This window comes from Hippichthys cyanospilos, chromosome 10, assembly GCF_059441005.1.
Source record: "Hippichthys cyanospilos isolate Australia breed blue-spotted pipefish chromosome 10, RoL_Hcya_1.0, whole genome shotgun sequence".
NCBI classification, from domain to species: domain Eukaryota; kingdom Metazoa; phylum Chordata; class Actinopteri; order Syngnathiformes; family Syngnathidae; genus Hippichthys; species Hippichthys cyanospilos.
Window position 1 is genome coordinate 273,086 of NC_142378.1, and position 21,845 is coordinate 294,930.

A 21,845-nucleotide genomic window follows, 5' to 3' on the forward strand; every position below is an offset into this window, starting at 1 on the left:
GAAACTAACCTCAAAGTCACCCGGACGCTTTTGTCTGCATAGTTAAACAAGTTGCTTCCATTTATACCCCAAGGATCCTCTTGGCTCACGTTTTACTGACCTTTTTTTTTTTTTTTTTTTTTTCTTTATTCTTCCTGGTGTTAGCCTATTTTGAGGGGGAGGGTCTGTCTTACAAACTGAGGCATGGTTCACTCGGTCCGTTTGGACCACCGTGCCGCCACCGTGTACATTTATCATTAATTATAAGGCTGGAGCGGAGCCAGCTTGTATAACTACAAGTATAATTTTCACCGGTTGGCATCTTCATCTCTAGATCTGATCGGCCGGATCGGATTGCAGATACCGCATTTTGCGTTAGATCGGCGGTCAGTTGTAATGCCACAAAGCGTCGATCGATCGATGACGTGAGGTTGGCTGGTGTTTTTTTCGCACTTCCCGTTTTCCATTTATTGAATGCTTATCACTTTTTTTTTTCCAAAAATGTCAGTTGTTAACAATTTATGACGTGATAAAACATTTATTCATTACAATTTAAAATAGTCATTTTTTCCTAATGCATGGCAATGAGCATCAATTACAAGCACATTATGGGTTGACTTTAGTGTAAAAAAAATAATTCATGAAATAGATATACTGCGTTGATCTATCTTCTCTATTCTATCTATTCGGGTAATTATTTCTCTCCGCGATCAACATCAAAATCTTAATCGTGTTAAAGCCTGAGAAAACGGCATCAAGGGGTTGAGCATCCCAGGGAGGGTCAAGAGAACGAATGGCATAGCTACAGTATATATTAGTGTCAACGATCGTAGCAGTCGCCGGATGACAACAATAACGCTAGTCTATTCCCTCCTCCGATTTGAAGGCAGGCGTAGCACCAGAAGAAGTGTGATCTAACTCTCGGGAAGGCTAATTTAGTCGCGGACGCATCTTGACTAGGACGGCTAAGGACGAGTGTCCCGGCACACGCAGCCGAGGCGTCGTCTCACTCCTCGGTGGCGTTTTGACTAATACGCTTCTCGCCGCTGCAAATGCAAGCGAGGCAATACGGCTAAGTGATATCCCTCTGCGGGGCAGAGCCGCCCGTCAGCAAAAAACCGATGAGTTGATGTCCGCGCCCGGTGACTGCTCCTTTGTGAGTGTGTGTGTGTGTGTGTGTGTGTACGTGCTTGTCAGAGCCATTTACACTGCAGGTGAGGCTGTTAGACCGAGCACTGCAGAGTGGGAGAAGAGTTAGCCTGTGCTATTAGCATTTGGAGGGCCGGTCGGCGCCACGGTTGACTTTGTCGCTGTTATTAGGAGGCGGGTGAGGAAAGGGGAGTGACGGGCGATAAAGTGAATGATACTGTAGCATCTCAAGAGTGCCGTGAATGCCCCGTGGCCAGGAGAAATTCCACACACTGATATATACATTATATATTAGTGGCGCTCCGTGCCATTCACACTCAGGCCTTCAGTGAAGTCCTACCTAGTCCTGGAGAAATCACACTTATGCATTACTGGGCGTTAAGAAGACTTCAATGACTTGGCTGATGTTTTGCTCTCCTTCAGCCATTTTGGGTTAAAAAGTGAGTGGCTGCATTTGATTTTTCTGCTAAAGGTCCCCGGCTCACTCTCTGGCCTTTTCTCTACCGTTAATGCAGCTCAGCCAGGCAACACCGTGTAGCTTGGTCGCTCTATATATCCATCCATCCAATCACAGCGTACATGTCACGTTCGCTGCGAGGCCTGCTAGCTGGCCCCACTGTCTCCACCTTGTGATCCGTCTGGCTAAGACAACTATCAACTATCTGTTCCCGCTCACTCGCTCACCGCGCAGACGCCCGCGCTGTCGAAGGTGAGGCCTCGGGCACATTTCCTGCAGCCTGGCGACATAAGTTTGCTGAATTCTGATTGGATAAAAACGCTAACCTAAATCTACAACACCCAAAGGAGCGTAACCAAATGAACATCAATCGAACACAAATTATAATTATGGTGTCATTTTATGTTAGGTCAGCAGAAAGGCCTTTATATGTCTGTACATATTTATGTATGTGCATATATGTATGTGCGTAATATATGTCCATGTATGTGCATCTATGCGTACATATATTTATATACTGTATGCGTGTGTGTAAATATACAGTATGTATGTATAATTTGTATGCAAAGCGCAATCTGTCCACCACAGGTAGACATGGTCGCATTGTTGTTTTCGTCACAACACCCATTTCAATCAACTGTACGCCCGCAGTCCAATGTCTGCATGAAACGCGCGCGCACACACTCGCACGTGCGCACGCTTAGTTACATTTAGCTCCCGCGGGGCTCAACATGTCACTCTTTTCATGTCCCATTCCGGTCTGCGCATTCCCAGTGGCGGCTCGCGTTCGCATTCATCTCGGAGGAGGTAAAACAGTAACGTAGCGACTGATGCGGAGGGTGAGAAGTGGATGGAGTGATGCATTGTGGGAAGTCCGAGTCCCCCCCACTCGTCGGAGGCGTTGCATTATCGATGCGCCGAGGATCGCGCGTCGTCGCCCGGATTTGCAAGCCTGTCCCTTCGTGCCGCGCGTATAGATGTGTGCGTGTTGTCGCGGTCGCACAATTCCCACGTGGGCGCCAGATGCCAACGCCCCATCCCCGCGAACGTTCGCCCGGATCGTCTCGGGTCGTCACTCGAGGCCCCGCCCCCCTCTCACCACGCCATTTCAGGAAGGGATTCAAGTTGAAAAATTGTCACAGGTGTTGCTTTTGTTTGGTTTTGGTTTTTTCACGAGAGGCATTACAAGGGCTTGAATGAGGTCACGCATTTTATAAAACGATAGCGATAAACTTAATAGTTGCAAAAAAAATATGAAAATTAGAGGTGTAAACATTTAAATATGCGACTTTTTTTAGTTTTGAAAAAAACAGTGTGTCAAATGAACTGAATGGGAATTTTCTGAGTATATTTAGAATATTTGGAAAAGTGAATTTTGGGGGGGGGTTAAACAAATAAAGTGGAGAGTGTTAAAGTTGGATATGGACTAAATAATACATCCTTTCGTTGTAGGAATTGTGTTAAAAAATGATCACGGGTTGAAAATGCACAATTTTGAACGGGAACAAAATTTTGAATTCTCCATGGGAAATGAATGGAGATTTTTGGGGCGAAAATGTGAGAAAACTGAAAGTTGGGTGAGAAAAATAAAAGCTCGGGACGCATCCATTTTTGGAACAAGTTAATGCTGGAATGACTTGACTTGGTCAAGAAATTTAAAAACAAAGTGAAAGGCCAAACATGGCGTAAGAAAAAGATTGAAAAATAACAATGATAGTAAGGGCTTTCATGTTGGCACCAAAACAATCATCTTTATTTGAACTCAGTGTCCCTTTAAAGCACGGCCACTGGATGTACTTTGGATTAGTCGGCCTTGTATAAATGCAAATACTATTGCTTTGTTACGGGCCCATTTGAATAAGGTTTAGCAATGCAGGTCGATTTAACGAGAGCGCGGCGTTTGGTTCCGGGCCCGGATGAGAGAACGCCAACTGTTTCTTTTAAGTCTCTATAAAGTGCGTTAACGGGCGGACAGGACGGGCATTTATTTACACCCCGGATGTCTTGCGGGGGAGGGGGGGGGGGGGCGTTCATTACCGGCTACGTGCGTATTCCTGCGTGCGCTGCGCCAGCGTTAGGGGAGCGTTTTTTTTCCCTCCGTTGGAAACAGGTCCTGGGTGTCGATGGTGAAATGCAAGCAAGGAAATGGCAGACGTTTCATTTCGTGGACGACGGCTCATGCGAGTGAGCGCTAGATAAGCCGCTTCTCTTATTCTGCTTGGCCGATCATAAGTACTTAAATTTCAATGAGCGTATTTTCCGCACTGTAAGGCGCACCGAAAAGCCTTCATTTTTTTTTTTTAAAATGCTGATGGTGCGCCTCATAATCAGGCGCGCCTTATATATGGATCGATAATAAGATTGGGATCCGTGGACGGGGAATGAACTGATAAAGTAAGCTCCTTAATCCATTGACAGCATATAGTCACCATTCACTAATTCATCTCTTCGTTTTTAGGAATATTCAAACTGCTTCAAAGAGGCCAACGCTTCACAAAACTGCTCTGCAAAATTAAAACAAATATTTGGGTCCCTGCAGTTGGATGGTGTCACTGAGAGTGACTAGCCTAGAGCATGCTGAATGGTTAAAAGGCCTCTTTTCATAAATGGAGAGCAAAAGCAAAAACTCACTTTGTTTCATTTCACAGTGGGCAGGCAGTCGGGAGAGCCATCCATCCGTTTGTACGTACGCAAGCCATTAAAAAGTCCATTTTTCCGACGTCCCCTTGAAAGCGCCCTTCCAGTTTGCGCCTCGGCCGTTGTTAAACACCTTTAAAGTCATCATCATCCTTCACGGTGGCCTCTGCGCCTTTTACGGCTTTGACCTTAAAGCGCGGCCGCCGTCCGGACGACAGGCGCCCTCCGCCTTCGGCTGCTTCTTTTGTTTTTTTGGCTTGATGGCGCGCCGCGATCCCAGCGTTCCATTTCACCGGGAGTCACTTTGAACTTTTCGTGGCAATTTGCTCCTTTGGGCCTTTTTGTGCGTAATGACGTATGGGGAAGATTTAAAAGAAAAAAAAAAAAGAGAGAGAGAGAGCGGCATAGATCCACGCGGAACTCCGGCAGATGCCGGGATGGATGACAGAGCCTCTCCAGCTCCCGCGGCGGAGACCGTAATGGGAAGCGGCCATCATTTCCCTTCTCCTCCGCCTCCTCTTTTTCCCGCTTGTTCCGGTTCGCCGGAGAATCGGCGGGAGCGCGGGGAGCTGACGTTTTGAAAACCAAATTCCGCACGAGGCGCTGGAAAGTGGATGCAAGACAAAGACATGAAAAAAAGCTACAGGTAGTTCCAGATTTACAGCGTTGGAGAAAAAAGAATTTTTCCAACCCGTAGGCATACGGCACAAAAAGGCCTTCAAAAAAAGGCATGCGCCTGTCGATCAGGGCCATACCCTGTCTTAAAGCGCGGGTGTCCAACTCCAGTCCTCGAGGGCCGGTATCCTGCAGGTTTTCCGGTCTTCTCTCCTAAACACACCTGATAAGTATCATTTTCAAGCTCCCCCAGAGATTTTGTCCTCTTTCAAAGCTAAACACCGGCCCTCAACTCTTTTTGGGTACTCTTTGACGCCGGCCGTCACGGTGTCGCGCCCGTCCTTTAAGGACTTCCGACGTTTGGGGCTACGCGAAACAATCGGGCGCGGCTTTTGGGAGGGCGGCTCTCGCGAGCTGCGGTTTGAACACAAAGATGAAACGACGCACCCCGCAAAAACGACGCTGTAGTAAAAAGCGCCGAGTTGTCATTTGAGGTTTCACCTAATCTTGCCTCGGCCGCCCGCCGATAGGCTAATTAGGCTCAGGAGTCCCTCTAAAATCATTTTATGCATTCGAGTTTGACAACCTTGCACAATAACTTCAGAGTCTCCTCCTTATTCAAAGGCGAGCAAGACTCGATTGATTTTCATGTTTGCGCTTGTGGGTGAAGGGTGGCGAAATGCAGCCTTACGCAGCCCCAAAATGTTCTTTTCAAGATGGTATATTGTTGGTGATATTTTGGTGTTGATATTTATTGTTGGGTGGACTGTGATCATCTTAAATGAAGGGGATGGCTCAGCAAAATATCCGCTAATTGATTTGATAATTGGTTATTACTTAGGAGTTGTTGTTCTGTGTTGAGTCATCAAAGGCTCCAGTTTCATCTTATTTCGAAATACTGCTTTTAATGTGGAAGGCCGGGCCGTATTTCCTGTTTACTTTCTCCGTTTGTCATTTAGCTTGCGCCAGCCTAGGTTGTTGGTAACAACATAGGAAAAGAAACCAGCAGAATGAAGCAACGTTTGAGTCCATCCTCGTTCACATTCAGGGGCATTAAGATCTTCTTCCAGCGCTTTGGTTTTTAACCTTCGGTCACATGTTACTTTAAAAATGCGCGCTTTTAATTGGGAAGGCTCCGTTTCCGTTTCCTGTTTTTACCTTCCCAAAAGCGATTGGCCGGTTAGGGTTAGGTCAGGTTTCGCGTCACGTCAAACGTAATGCGTGCCGTCGACGTCCCCCTGTCACCCAATCACGCCAACTCGGCAACAGAATGAAAGAGCCGCAGGTTCCCGAGCGTTCCGTTTGGGAAGTCAGTTTGGCTTTGGGGGTGTTGGGCGGACTCCCTCAGCTTCCGATGATAGCGCTAGCCACTATGAAGCCTTCGTAGACTGAGCCAATAAGCCGTCGAGCGCCCGGTAGACGGCTGATTAATGGCTCGGCGTGTCCTTGCCTGTGTATTAATTAGCCGGGCGGATGGGAAGTGAAAGCCTCGCACGGCTGTTCACTTGCTTTGCACCGTGATATATTTGCTCCCTTTTGCACGTAAATCCGCTCCCGATATGCAAGGCCCGGTGGCGCTCTGTTAGCGGCCCGTTCTCCTCGCCGCCTCCCGGCAGGCTTCGAAAGCTGCCCCGTCAACGCTATGTCATCGTTTCTTTTCGACAGAAGAGAACAATAAGCGCCGTCTCCGCCGCTCCCGATAGTTCCGCGCCGGCCGCGGCATCATCAGATTACATTCGCATTTAATGAGTCACGGCGTGAAACTAGCTTGCAGTCAAAAGTGTCAAGTATAGTGGAAAAGATGCGGAGGGAGTGTTTTTTTTTGTGTGTGTCTGTGCACTGTCTTACCAGACGTACCTTGACTTAGGAGTTGAATCCGTTGTGACCAAGCTTGTAACTCAATCGACTGAATCCGTTGACTTCATCACTGCGACCAGTTTGGTAGATGGCTTAAAAACAAGAAAAATTAATCAGAGGCTTTTTTTTTTAGATAATTCCAGTTTAAGTTTACCATCTTAACATAATTAAGATAATTACACATTGTATATGTAAAACAACAGCATAAGTTTGCTGCTAGCTTCATGCTAACGCATAATGCAGTTGATGAGCTAGCTAGCTACCCTATTAGTTAGCTGCTAACATCTATGTGGCAGCTTTGTAACCTTTCAGGCACAAAGCAAGCAGTAAGACATTTCGACAGACATTCTAACTACTATCGCATATTCTTTATCCTTTGGGAGGAATGACTAATTCAATGAAAATTGTTTTTTGTACATGAATGTCATCCTATGTGGCCAAAGATTTTTAATACTACTATCATTTATGGCAAAAGAAAAATGTAGGAATTGACTTTTGATTCATTCGAAGTGACCTATTGTATTTTGAACCATCCAAGACAGCCATTTTGAAAGACGTTTACACCAGCATTGACGCGGTCACCAAACGGAACTGAACGCAGTCAAATGAAATGAAGTAAATTTGACCATTTGAATTCGTTAGATCTCTTTTACAAAATTTTAGGAGAGAGGAAGCTATTTCCTTGTTCTTTTTTCCGCCAAGCCTGGTCGCATTCTGCCGGGCTTGTCAGTGGAATTTGTCAGTGTGAAAATTCCCACCCTGCATTTGCTGCGGCTCCTTTACCGGATGGCATCGGCCGACGTGGGTGTACCGCACTAGCGGCGGGCACTTAGGTCGGCATGAAGCCGACTCTTTTCTACCCGGCCAGACATGTAGGAGCGCACGTCTAGACGGCCGGCGGGCCGTGCCTTAAAATACACGCACGGCGGGAGCAAACGGACGTATACGATGGAAGGAGCGATCCCATGTCCTTCCCGATTTGCCAGCGGGTTTTTTTGGCGGGCCAGGTTGGGAATCACTTAACTTGTGTCGCTGGCTCTCATGTCTCCGTCAGCCCGAGGGGCGCGAGGGGGTGAAGCGGAGAGGAAAAGCGCCGGCGAGCTACAAAACGCTTGAGGAAATGAAATCTTTTCATTTCAGCCTTTGCCTTTCTTCTTTAGCTCGTCCGATTGTTTGAACATACTAGAATTAGAACCCTAACCCTGTCCCATGCCTCCTCTCGTTACCTGTCAAGTTAATGATTTATTGTTGTGAACAGATCTCTAATATAATCCCAAAAGACACTTTAAGTTTAATATCTGAGATATCTGGTCTAGCTAATATTTAATATATCATATATAATCTCATATCTTCCCCTGTTCAAATATTTATTTACAAGTATTTGTTTTTATGAATAGGTCTGACACTTTAGCTTGATTTTTTTTTTTGCTGACAAATATTAAGTTATTTCTTTTTCATAACAGAGCTCTTCTATGCACTTTATGTTGATTGTTTTTCTGCGGCCCAATACAAATTAAGTTTGAATGCTTCTGAAGTTTGACAAATCAGACACTAATAGCGTGTTGTATTTTTTCTTTTTTTAACTCAAAAATGCTTTGCGCTGGTTGAGCGGGACATGGCTGAAAACAAGGGGTGCACCGCTAAAAAAAGGCCACCGACATAGATGGATAGATCACGTCTGTCCAATTACAACACATGGTGTGTGTCATTAAAGTCCGGAAATGGACGGATACGGGCTCTGCTTTCCGACATGCCGTCGCGGTTATGCCGAACGGAAAGGAGACGAGGCGGCCGGTGGCTCCAAGCGGCTGCGAGCTGTGGTCGGTCGTAAAGGTGGCTTTACACCCTGCCCACTTTCGGGGACATTTGAGTCCCTCCGTCCCCGCCGCCACCGCCGACTCCCTTTTAATTTGCCTCCGTACCGGCCCGCTTAAAGCTCATGAACACGCCGTCCTCGCGCATGACGGGACCAGGGGAGAATATTCCTCGGGCGGCGGCTCACTCGAGACGAGCCTCGTTTTTCGGCTGCCGAGCATACTGCCGACGGTGCGCTTAGCCTGCGTGGGAAAGGGTGTCTTATAGCGAGAGAGAGAGAGTCTTGTCACCCAGCCACCCCCGCACCGCTACCATTCCATGTCTATACATCCTCCTCCTCGTCTTCGCCGTTGAAAGGTCACGAGCAAGGAGTCTTCTTGGGCGCGTATCTCCATTATCGTCCCGCTTTCTCGTCTAAGTCTTAACGCCGTACTCGAGATTTTATCTTCTTGTATCCGCTAGTTCTTTTATGCGCGAATATGCATGGGAAGAGGGGATTGTATTTTCGGTCCTCGCACGGTTACTTCCAAAGAGATGTCACAGGTAGCTGAAATTTCACCCAGATGGTGACAACAAGTAAAAGTTCAACCTCTTAGTTATCACACTAGCAGGAGCGTGTCACCCCCGGGCGAGTACGAAGAAAATAACCCGAAAATGATCCAAATACCGCATAGGGTTCACGTTGTTTCAGCGGCTATTGTTCCTTTCGGTATTTAAGGTCCTAAAAAAACGTCGACAAGGAATCCCCGCAACACCATTGCAGGTTTTCATTTCCGAGCAGCCAGTCATATTCCTGCACTTAGCGCAACGGCGCCGACGTTCCTACGTTAGATCTCAGCCCCCACCGACTAATAAGTGCCGACGACGGCTCGGGGCTATTTGGCAGAAACATTTACGCTGGTTTGGTTTGATGCCTTAAATGAGTCCTCCTGCCGCCGCGCTCTCACGCCGCCCCGCGTAATGCAAACCGACAGCAGCCGTTCGCTAACAAGCGCCCGAGTGCTACGAGTCCTTTGATTTGTTTTCTTTTCCCCTTGCCGGCGCGACGGGGGAGTTCGGTCGTTCGCGTTTTGGGGCGACCGAGGAAAGAGCAGGGGCGTGACTTTTAATGAGTGAAAAGAGTCTAAGGTGTGCGCTAATTGCCAGCCAACCCGTTTGGAGCGGGTTCTCTCCGGCGTCTAATTTGCAGCGGCGGTGGCGTGGAAATTCTCGGCGCGGAATCAGATCATGCGCGGCCGGAAATAACGGCCGGGTTTAAACCCCATCTCCTTGACAGTTTTAAATGCTATGCTAGCAGGGTTCAGCGCTAAAACACCTCACATACCTCACTGTATCCGGTAAATATGAAAAGAAGGCACTTTGCGTTGAATTTTCTGAAGTTGAAGTTTTATTACTTAACATGCACATTTGTCAAAACTTGCGCATTCCATGCCGTCTTATAAAAGAACACAAGAATTCCTTGTACCATATAAAACATAGAAATATTTATTTGAACTAAGAATTAAATCGTTTTTGGACTGTGTTACTTTTGATCTCTGACACTTGGCCACTAGTGGGCAGTATGATACCGACCTACATAATATGCAAAGAAGAGTTTTACAAACTGTGCGACTTAAAACTGAGTCAGAAGTCCTATGTTTCCTTCCTTGTACGACACGGTGGTGTTCTCTCAAATATGATATGATGATGGGGAAATCCCTCCCTGTTGGTTTGTTTTCTATCTACGTGTGTTGCTACACCGATTGTGTGGAAACAGCCATGAATTTGAACGTTTATAATGGCATTGATGCCATTAGCCAGTCAATGGCGTATTTGTTTTTACACAATTTAAAAAAAAACAAAAAAATCTCGTGAGACGAGGTAGTGCTTTAAAATAAAGAAAAACTTTGATGATATAAATAACAGGGTTTGAAGGTTTGGTTTGGGTGACGCTCCGTAACGCCCGTACGTTTGATAAAGTTATGAAAAATAGGAGCGAGAGTCATGCTGTATTTTCCGCCCGGCAAAGAAAAAGGCCTTCGTAACAAGGTTCCGTAAATGAAGCGATCGCAATAAAGGTTTATGGCCAAAAGCGTACGGAAAAAGCTCATTTCAATCTCATTTCATCATTATACTTGATCGCTCGTTCCGAGGTGACTTTGGTTACCTTAGCGCTGGCTCATTTGCATATGCAGATGCGAGGCATGAATAATTAAGCGGGACGTTGCACGCATGGGACTCGGGAGCGCGGCAACCTTTGCGTGCGGATACCATAACAATAATAATACGCGTGACAAAAGCGGACAGGAAAAAGCTGACTTTCCTCACTTGACTCTGGAGTCGTGACGGGGGGGGTCGAAGGGGTCAAGCGGTCCGTCGGCTGACGCGTTAGCACGGACAAGTTCCGCGCGCGCGGCGGGTCGGCGCCATCGATAGCCGGGCGAGGTTGGTAATTGGGCACGGGGGACAAGCGTGGCCTTAGATATGAACGCCGCGCTCTTTTTCCAACATCCCCTATATGTCAAGTCTACACTTAAACGCTTTGATTTTTTTTTTCCTCCACAATTTCAAATGGCTCCTAACTATCTCCACAAGCCTATTGTAGGAAAATCAATTGTTAATGCTAGCTAGTTTTTAGAGCTAAGGGTAGATCACCCAAAAAGAATCGTTTCTACTATTTAAGAGGCGATCGACTGGAGGATGGAAGTTGTTGCAAGCTAACTAAGTTAACTCGTTATGCTAGTTAACGTTTTGAGACTGATTAGCTTGCTACCGTTCCAATTTACAATGCTGTCAGCTTCGCTAACTTTGACATTTTCCTGTCATGTGACACATTTACTCTGCAATGGTAGACATGTTTCTTCTTAAGATATGTTTATTCATGTTTGTGATCCGTTCTGAAATTTGGACGCAAGCTAGCTTTTATAGCTAAAGAGAAATCACCCCAAAATAAACAGTTGTGATTCTTTCCCAGATTTATATGACATATTTTTAAGATGTTTGAGTGAGGCAGTCATGGGAGGGTGTTTTTTTTTTCAGAGGCCTAATTTGAGTAAAAGAAACAAAAGAAAGTCAATTTTACTTTTACGTCCCGTTTAATCTTCACTTGTTGAGGCATCGAGACGACTGCGATCAAAATATTGTACGTCGTCGCTAGCCTTTTTTTTTTGTCTTAAGTTGAATTTGATAGCCACCAATCTGTGGGTGTATTTGCATATTTTTAATTAAACATCTGTTTTTTTCCCCACTTTACCATTGCTTCTAAAGCAACGTGTCACTTCTTATATTGCCTTCATTTAATCACACTCATTGCGTAATGAAGTAGAAGTGAGTCGAACGTAACATCCTTGTCCCTTTTGGACCCGGTGCTGATTTCACCTATTTTTGACCCAGCTGGTTTCCAACTGTACAAAATCTATTGACGGTTCAATTGTTGAACTTTGGAGTCAAAAGGCAATCTGGCAAATGGCAGAGCACAAGTTTTTGGCGGTCGCCCTGGCGTTTTCTGTCACCAGGGTTTACCACATCGCCGTTGGGGAGAAACGGCAAGTAAATGAGGCGGTCCCCGATTCGGACGCTTCCGAAACGGCCGTTGTGTCAGGATACGCGGCTGCGGTCAAAGCTCCGCCATCCTCGCCTCTCTCCCTTTGCGTCTTTTCCCCCCCGCCATCCTCGCCTCTCTCCCTTTGCGTCTTTTCCCCCCCGCCATCCTCGCCTCTCTCCCTTTGCGTCCTTTCCCCCCCGCCATCCTCGCCTCTCTCCCTTTGCGTCCTTTCTCCTCACTCCCGCCTCGCGTTTCGTCGCCATCGCCTGGGACGGCCCGGGCCCCCCCCCCCCCCCCCCGCACATTTAGGGCCCCTTTTCTCACTTGCTCTTCCGGCTTTCCCCGAGGCGCAATCAGTGGGTTTGGGAACGACTCATTTGCCCGGCCGAGGGAGGGCCCGCTTAATATTGGCCGCCTCCTCCGCACGCGAGTCGATGGAATGGGATGCTATTAAGGGGCCGCCGGGATATTTAATAAAGGGAATGTAATAACTGCGCGCGTGCGGCCGAGTGTGTTTGCGCACAAGCGCGAGAACGGGGGCGCGCGTAGCTTTGGAGCGTCACCTCGATGAGGAAATGAAATTGTCCGGGGTGGCTTTCTTCTAAAACCATCCAACAGTTGCTTTTCTTTCAAGCTAACTCCAATTGATTAAGGCCATCAAACGTAATTCGGGTGAAGCCACGCATCCGGGTTCACCGGTCTGTTACCAATGCTAACGGGCTAATGGAGTTCCGCTGATGGGCGCTCGCCACTCGGGGACACTCTCTACTAGTCACTCGGGGACACTCTCTACTAGTCAGCGTTACTGTTACGTTGGTGTAGTATTGGAATCGTTGCAACATTTTTTTTTGTTTGTTTTTTAAGCACTAATTTGGCGCTGGTCTGCTATTGGTCAGCGTCGCGACTTTAAATGGGAGAAGTAAGAACACGATTAACAAAGAAAGCTGAATATAATCAAGAAATATGAAGAAGGCCAAGCTAGGCTAGGCTAAAGTCAACGTCACTCAAAGGTAAATTTGTATGTTTTTACCTGGGCTTTTCTACGCATGAGCTAATTAGTATAGCTTTCTCTTGTCCGCCGTAAGACGATTCGACATTACGATCCCAACCCCGGAATGGATTGATTTCGTATGGAAGTCCTCTGTACTAATATTTATTTATTTTTTGCAAAAATACTACTTTCTTAGCATTAGCGACCGCAATGATCACACGTCGTCGATTCTGCACCGGCATGCTCTAATTACCGACCCGGGCAACGGACAAAGCGCCTCGTTCTCCGCATACAGCGCGCGCTACACTTGTCACGGTCGGACAGGCGGCGTTCCGCTACGTTTCCATTCTCGCATTCTCGCATTCTCGCGTTCTCTGCCGCCCTGCGAGCCTTGGCCTGGCTCGCTCCAATTTGTCTCCCCGCCCTTCCTCCTGCGAGGTCCAGAAAGACTCTCACCATGGCGTATCGACACTTCGTTAGCTCCTTGGCCACGTGCGCTCTTTCCTGTCTAATTAGAGTTGAAGCAGAAGAGCCCGTCGCGGTCTTATCTCGGAGCACTCATTAAGCTGGCTTTTCTTGTTTTTTCGTTCGTCAGCGTTCCCACGACAGCGGCCGTTAGCGCGGCATTAGGCTAAACGCTAGGCTAAACGCTGGCGCCGGAGGCCGTCGATGAAGGTTTTAGTTAGCCGGCGCCCCGACCCCGAAAATGTCCCGGCGTCACGTCGTCGCGTTCGCTAATAAGCCCGAAATGCTCGGCGGCGAGCAAACAACCGCGAAAAAAGGAGCAGAATTGAAAGATCGAACAACGCAAGCTGAGGAGTTCATTAAAAACCGCGCGTAAACACGTTTTTTAAAAGGTGCTCGGTTCTTATTCATGCCCAGTTCTAAAAACAACTCGATTACACTAGAAAATTGGAGTCGGTGACAATAGGAAGGGAGCACCTAACTCTTTGGGCGCCGAGCGTTATCGGAAAAGCTAACCCGTAGAGTAACGCTATACTTTCAATTTCACTCATCTTTGGAGGCCCGCAGAATATGGGGCGCTACGTCTACGTAAACGTAAGCATTGATTTCCAGTCCTCACTTGGAATCGCAAGTATGAACGTATGGCAACACATTGGCTTAAGAATAGACGAGCACTAGTCGAGGCTTTCAGCTACCTTCCCTAACAAAACACACCGCAATTTCATTATTCATTGTTTTGATCACTATTTCAAAAGACAAGAATGCTCGTGGGTGGACTGGAAGAGTAAATTTGCCAAAAAAATGGATAAACGTTCATTCTATTTAGTGTTTCCTATGTAATTTGCTGTTTTAAAACGTACAGATATTATGCTGCAAAATGTTATTCTGCATTTCCAGAGTCACGGAGTTCGTAGGAAAAAAAATCAAAATTCGATTTCACCCTGAGGTTTCTGGCTCATAGTCTGGTTTTTTCTTTTGGTATAGTAAAAAAAGCATAAAAAACCAGAAAATCAACCGTCGTCCCATTCTATTGGCCCGTACCCGTACCGTATGTCATCCAAAGCACTTTTACAAGGTGTCATGCTTACTTTCTGTATATATACTGGCTAGCGTGCTAGCTTGGCATAGAAAACCTTTCCTTTTGGATCGTCGGCGCATTTTCTCAAGGTGCGACGAACAAAAGGAAAATTTCCCCGACGGGTCCCATTCTATCGGCCCGTACCCATTTACGGTGTTTGCTTTAGTCAAAGGAAAAGACAAATTTCAGCTGCTTCTTTGTCATTTAGACCCCGGGGAGCACATTCTAACAATTTTCATCCTCGTTAGCAAAAACACCACTGATTTTTAATGATGTTCTACGGATCCAAAAAAAACTTTCACGTGGCAAGGATCGGTAATTATTTCGGGACACGTTTCATTCCACGTCATTACTAGTTAATCAAAGTGACACACACTCACTGACTATAGCATAGTATTATTTCACACACACACGCACACTGACTCTAGCATAGCATCATTTCCCGAAGATGGCCACTGACCTCACTAAAGGGAAGCTGACTGCAACTGTTCATAAATTCTACACGTAATTAACTCCCAGTTCCACTCAGTCACGCGGACACCCAAAGAAAAGGGTCTCAATAATTAACAGTGAGGGATAGCCGACCGCCCCCCCAACGCATATTCTAATCCCCCCAGTTTTAATCATGAGCGGCCGATTGCCTCAGTACATCTTTACTGCGGTTAGGGTGATCGCAATGGGATTTTTTTTTTTTTTCATTTTAGTTTGGATTTCATTTGGACTGCTTTCATTTAGTTTGATTTTTTTTTGATGAGGATGACATTTTTAAAAAGTCAACAAGTATTGTGCAATAAAATTAACTATTTTATTTTCAATTTGTTTAATCCCAGGTACTTCATGTTTTTTCCTTTTTTTGTGTGTGCGTTTGGCTAGATGGCCTAAAAATGGATGCTACTATACTCAATTCATGAGTATTAAAGTTCTCAAAGACTTTGGCTCCTAAGGTAATTGATTATTTACGTTACTTTAGTCATTGATTTTTTCTAGTACTTTAATAGTAAGGTGCTATAGTATTAAAGTAATTGATCATTGATTTTTTTCGTACTAAACTACGTCAAGTAATTGATTATTTTCGTACTTAATGACAAAATAATTTGTTATTTAGTTCATAAAGTAACAGTATTAAAGTATTAACGGTACTTTAGTCATAAAGTAATTGATCAATGACTTTTTTTAGTACTTAACAACATAAAATAATGGATTATTTTAGTGCTTAATGACCTAAAATAATTTGTTACTTAGTTCGTGAAGTAAGAGCCATTTTTAAAAAACAAAAAAAAATCATTTTCTTCGCAGTAGTAAAGGCCTTCTGATAAAAACCATACCTCTAATGCGGCCCATGGTCAAAATAAGTTTGACAGCCCTGCCCAAACCTCAACTCGAAACCCCGACCCGGGCTTTAAAACCACAACTTGAATCCGCTAACCCACATTTGAAACCTCAATGTCTTTCAGCATTCAAACCTTAATCGACATCTCGACTTGATGAACCGAACGAGTTTTCTTCCTGAGTCAGCATGTCCGCTGGCTCCGAAATACCTACCGCCGCCATCGGAGCGGGCAACAAACTCCGGTTCCGGGCCCACTTTCCAACTTAACCCCCGTTTGAAAACCCAGCGCTGTTTCCAGACCTCAACCCGGTCGCACGTTTGCCGAAAGCGGGCTGTACTCGGGCGCGCTAACGCTCTGGCCGGGCTGTCTGCGGCATCGGTACGCTGGCCGCGCGGTCACGTGCCCCCTCCCGATCCGCCTGGCCTTTATGATTCCCCCCTCTCAGTCATACCTGCGCGCGCCCCCGTTCTGCGGCTCGTCCTTCTTTCTGAGGGGAAAACGCAGCTCCGTTTGGCTCTTCGCTTACCGCACCCACCGCCGAAGGATGCGCAGCACCGTTGTTCGCTCGGCTCGGCGCCCAAATATGGAGCAAAGGACCGATGCGGCTCGTTCAAACGGGAGCCGGGTCGCAGCTGGAATTTTCAAAGCCGACTCGTGAACGTAACCCCGGCTCCAAAGCCCGTGATGAAAAGCGGAACCCCGACCGGGTTGTTCCAACCCCGCGCTGCCGATGACGCTGTTAGCGTCCGCTCGCGCTTGCTCTTCTCGAGTGGGCGCGGCCAGTAATTGCCCCGCAGATGGCTGTCATCGCGTGTGTTGGGTCTCCATGGGTCTCTGGTGTGAGGGTGCTCAAGGGTAGAGGACTCATCACTGCTTATTAGGAGCGAGCGGGGGGCCGGCGGGTTGGAGAGAGAAAGTAAAATGAACAAACGAGCGATCCTCCAGAAATCATCTGATGGCAATCATGTCGCCCTGGTTACCGTGCGCGCCCTTTAGAAGCCCACATTTACAACTTGGCTTCAAATTCTAACTCTGTCTCTGTCTCTGTCTCTGTCTGTCTGTCTGTCTCTGTCTCTGTCTGTCTGTCTGTCCGCCCGTCCGTCCGTCAGGGTTGCAACTAATATATTATGAATAAATGTCAATTCTTTTTTTGATTGAGATTTTTCAAACTAGGTTTTAACTGTAAAAAATGGACTAATCACATCTTTCCAAAGTTAAAGCAGAATGTTTTCAAGGTTTTATTTTTCATTATAATGCTTGTAAAATGCTTGGAAAAACAAAGGACAAACCCGACAAACACGATGAAGCAGAACGCAGCTCGGAAAAGGGAAGCGGCGCGCCATGTCCCACTTTGAAGCGTTGCCACCGTCCGGGTGAAATTTCAGCTCCCTCACGTCTTCTTTCAATGCTTTTGCTTGGACGTGAAATGCCTTTGACGTAAAGATGAAAGGATGGGACTAAATACCGCACAAGGGTGAATGCCGTAATTGCACGTTTACAGTATTTGATGCGTATCTTGAACTTGCGCAAATTCTCTATCGGGCGCCTAAAAAGCCGGGCATCCGTTTTTGTCCGTAGCTAATTTCCTGCAGCCGATCATAGCCGCGGATGAGAAGAAAGACTCTCCACAACCTCGTCGTCTATGATTAATTCATCTCATATTCTTCATAGCTGGGAATTAATGTGCACTTAATATTCAATATTCCTATATGCTGCTTCACACGCACGCGATTGCAACATGATTACGAAAGGGCCCACATAGCGCGTTGGGGGGGGGGTGGGGCGAATGAGACGAAAGGAGACGGCGTAGCACGTTTTTTGTAAATGCCCTGCTTAATAATGTTTCACCTCAGCAGTAATGTTGAAGTCATTGAAAGTAGAAACAAAAATGGAAGTGAAAGAGGCAATTTACAGGGGCAGAAGTGTGGAAGCGGAGTCACTGCATTTCCCTATGCAAATACGCCAGGAAATTACAAGTCATTTATTTTGCCACTTCTCATTGTCTGCGCTGTCTTTACGTTCAACTGGCCCACTGGGGGGAAAAAAAAAGCGAGATTACAAGATAACAGTCCTCCGATTGTTTTGATTCTGCGTAATTGGAGCTTGTTTAGAGCCATGGAGTGCTAATTATCATACACTCACTAAGAAGAAGATTGGGGATGTAGAGACTGGATATTCTGGTGACATTTCCGCGTCAACTTGAAATTCACTTTATAGATTTGCTGAAAGTAAAATTTGCAGCAGCAAATTTTTACGCCCCAAAAAAATCCTAGTCAATCTGGCTGGTTGTGTTATTACTTTGGCTAATGATTAGTTCCAGTGCGGTAGAATTTGGATTCCCCGCTCCTGCAACTTGGGTTGTTCAGATTTGGTTTTGTCAAATAAATCATCAAATATTTCCATGTAGCCCCTGCGATGTGTGCGAGCGGTCGCCGAACGCATCTCCATCAACTGCATGAGCAAGTTGATGGACAAGTGATGGAAATCAAGTGGAAGGACATACCTCGCTGCCCCACAGAGCAGAAAGCTCAACTTGCTGTGGTCTGATGTCATTTCCCATGATCAGTTGACACGGAAACAAGAAGTGCCGTATTTCTCAGAGTGCAAGTCGCCCCCCCCCCTTAAAAATGAAATTAGGGTGAATTTGACAAAAACACGTAGGGGTCCACCACTGACTTTAGTGGCTACATACAGTATATCACGTCTTTCCAATTAAAACGCACGGCGTATGTTATTAACATGACACAATTACTTCGAGATCACGCTTGATCTTCCGCATCGTATATCGAGTAAAGTACTCCTGTGATTATGGTGGGTGGGGGTGGGACAAGACTGCAAGGCATGGTGCGCGTGCATAAAACTCATCATCACCATCCGACGCGCCAAATGGCTCCTCCCATTTAACTCACGGACGTCCTCGTTCGGGTACGAGTGTAGCCGGAGAAGCGGAGGAAGGTCGCGCGGAAAGACTGGGAAAACAACATGGGTAGATACTTGGGGAGGAGCTGGGATCCAAGATGTCGACAAGGAGCGGAAGGACAATCCGGCAGCACGGCGTTAAAACCATCGCTTCCTCCCCCTCGGCTAGTCATCTTCAGACCCGTCCAAATTGTTTGAAACGGAGGTCTTCGGAGAAGATTCGCTGATTCGGATATTTTCCCAACTGTTGCGGGATCAAAATGTGGAACATGCACCTTGGCTGTTTCTTCCCCCAACGGCCGACATTCATGCGCATGTCCGTGGGCTGAAGGAGACAAGTCAGGCCATCTTTTCCTTTTCATAACGGGTCAAAGTCCGCTGGAAAAAAATGATCCGCGCGCGCAGCCTCGTTGTTGACGACGGAGGTAAAAAGTTGCGTGCAAAAACTCGGATACGGATGTTTACCAGAATGAATTACAGGTATATGAAAAAATGTAAGCCTTGTAAATGACATGATTTGACTTATTTTGCAAATGGATTGTTATTGAAACAGATTTGTGGAGAAAATCGGTCTGTTTTGATTTATGCTTTTATAAGTTGACGACCCTGATATATAGTGTTCGTATCAAAAATGCCTTGAAAGCGGACCTTGAAAAAATTGGAATCTCCAGGGGAAAAACCCCCACTTTGAATATTTTCAAATAGCAAGTGCGAGGCCGACACGCGGAACCAGGAGTGCGCCGTGCCGCCCTCAAAAGACACCAAGCCGAGATATGAACTTGTCAATCCCCGCCCGCGCTAACAAGCCAACCTGCACGGCGCGCCGCGTCCGCCAGCTCTTTTAATCGTTGACAGAGCAGAAAACGGAAGCGTCCGTTCCCATCACGTGTCCAATTAGACGTCCCGCCGTTCTTGTCTCTCGTCGCCGCGCCGGCACCTTTGTAAAAATGGGAAACGTCGCCGCGCCCAAATGGAGGCGAGCCCCGCGGCGGCCCGGCCTGCGTTTTTCTTCCCCGAGCGCGCTCGCGTTAGCCCCGTTTATTCGCAAGGCGTCGTGCGCGTGTGTTTTGTGGGCTTTGTGCTACATTAGCCTCACGGTGGCAGGTAATGATCTCATCTTCCCGCTGGCGTCGAGAGGCGCAAAAGGAGTCCCCCCCCCCCCACGCACACACACGCAGATTGCCATTGTAACGTTGCTCTAACGGGCTACCTGACAAGTGCTTTTTCTTAATAGCGCGCCCCCCCTGTCCTCCCCCTCCCCTATTTTTCCTCCTTGCCCCGCAGGCGCACGTTTGCCCGCCTTTGAGGAGCTCCGACATGGAAGGCGGGCGCGCCGACGCTCAGGTGAGTCGCTCGGCGGAAGGCCTAGCCTAGTCGCGTGGCCCTAGCTCCAAACCCCGGCTGTCGCGCCAACGAAAGCGACGCTCCAGCGGTTTGGGCTCGGGTGCCATTTGTGGAGGCGGAGCGCTTTTACGGACGTGAGCGAAAGGTAGGCTGCCGTCGGTCACGTTCGGAGCCGGGAGCAGGCGGGAAACCGAAGCGGAAAAGGAGAAAGTCTTTATACTCCACTCTAAAAACGTTCGGGTCCAAAATAAGCCCATTAGGGGGTGAAAAAAGAACCGACCCAGTATTTGTGTCATTTTGATCTAACTTTGTGGGTTGGATCCCAAAAAAATTCATTTTGGATGTTTTGTGTTCGCCAACCTGGAAATTGACCTAAAGATGGGGTTGTTGTCGTTTTGTTTGTTTGTTTTTTAAACTTCGTACGAGTATGAAATGGAACTTAAAATTCGCTGTCATGACAACGCAACTATCAAGATATTTTTGGCGATATAAATGGCGTGTGTAATGTCAGAAAAAATAGATACTGAATTCATGCTTTTTATTGATGTATTACATTTTTGCCGCGGTAACATTTCAGTACCTGTTAACTTTATATGGGTACAAAGTCCAAAGTCCAAACTCCAAATTTCGTTGTCGTGACAACACTTCTATCAAGATATTTTTGAGTCAAACGGTGAGTCTACTTTTAGAAAAAATATAGAATTCATGCTTCTTATCGATATATTGCGTTTTTGCAGCGGTACCATTCCAGTACCTGTAACTTTGTATGGGTATAAAACAAAAATTTGGCTGTCGTGACACCACCACTATCAAAATGTTCTCGAGTGAAACGGCGATTTTAATGTCAGAAAAAAAAATTGGTATTGAATGTAGGCTTTTTGATGTTTTGCGTTTTTGCCATGGTACCATTTCTGTATCGGTAAACTTTATACAAAGTATAAAGTTATGTCAACTTATGTACAAAAGGAAACACAAAATGTGACAACGCGACTATGAAGATTTGTTCGAATGAAATGGCTATGAAGTCTAATGTCAGAAAAAATATACTGATATATACTGATCTAAAGATATATACTGATATAAAGATACTGAATTTATGCTTTTTGGTGATGTTGTGGCGGACACTAGGACCATGTCTCTCACCCGGTAGGCATGTCTCTATGATCCTTTGATGCTTTGAACCTGTTGGCTTTGTCTTTGCTGTTTTGGACTTTGTCGTATCAGTTTTGTGATGGCATGCGAAGAGTAAAGATCTCCACTAGCGCAGCGACGTGTGCTTTCTTCGCCTCGCCACAATGTATTACGTTTTTGCCGTGGTACCGTTTCAGTACTGATAAAGTTGATACGGGTATAAAACTTTATACGGTTATGAAATCAAGCTCAAAATGTTGCTGTCGTGACAACGCGACTATGAAGACATGTTTGAATAAAATCTCAAGTCTAATGTCAGAACAAAAATAGGTACTGAATTCGTGCCTTTTATTGCTGTGTTGCGTTTTTACCATTTCAGTACCGGTAAACATTATAGGGTATAAAGTTGAAGTCAGAACTTTTGCTCTTTTTTGAGTGAGATTGAGTCAAATGTCAGAAAAAAATCATCAGTTATGTTTTGGAGTTGCTTCGGGTTCGTAAACCCATAATTAAATGTCAGTTTCTCCCGGGGCATCATATGCACGGCGCGGCAT

The 21,845-nt window shown here is 46.3% G+C and overlaps 1 protein-coding gene across 2 annotated transcripts in view; it reads left to right on the top strand.

The window, feature by feature from the left end:
• Positions 1-21,845, top strand: part of dab1a (DAB adaptor protein 1a) — a 154,235-nt gene that overhangs the window by 63,099 nt on the left and 69,291 nt on the right. For both annotated transcript variants that reach the window (XM_088425094.1, XM_088425095.1), the window contains one exon: positions 20,101-20,160. The gene's annotated coding sequence lies outside the window, so the exon portion shown is untranslated. The remainder of the gene's footprint in view (positions 1-20,100; positions 20,161-21,845) is intronic.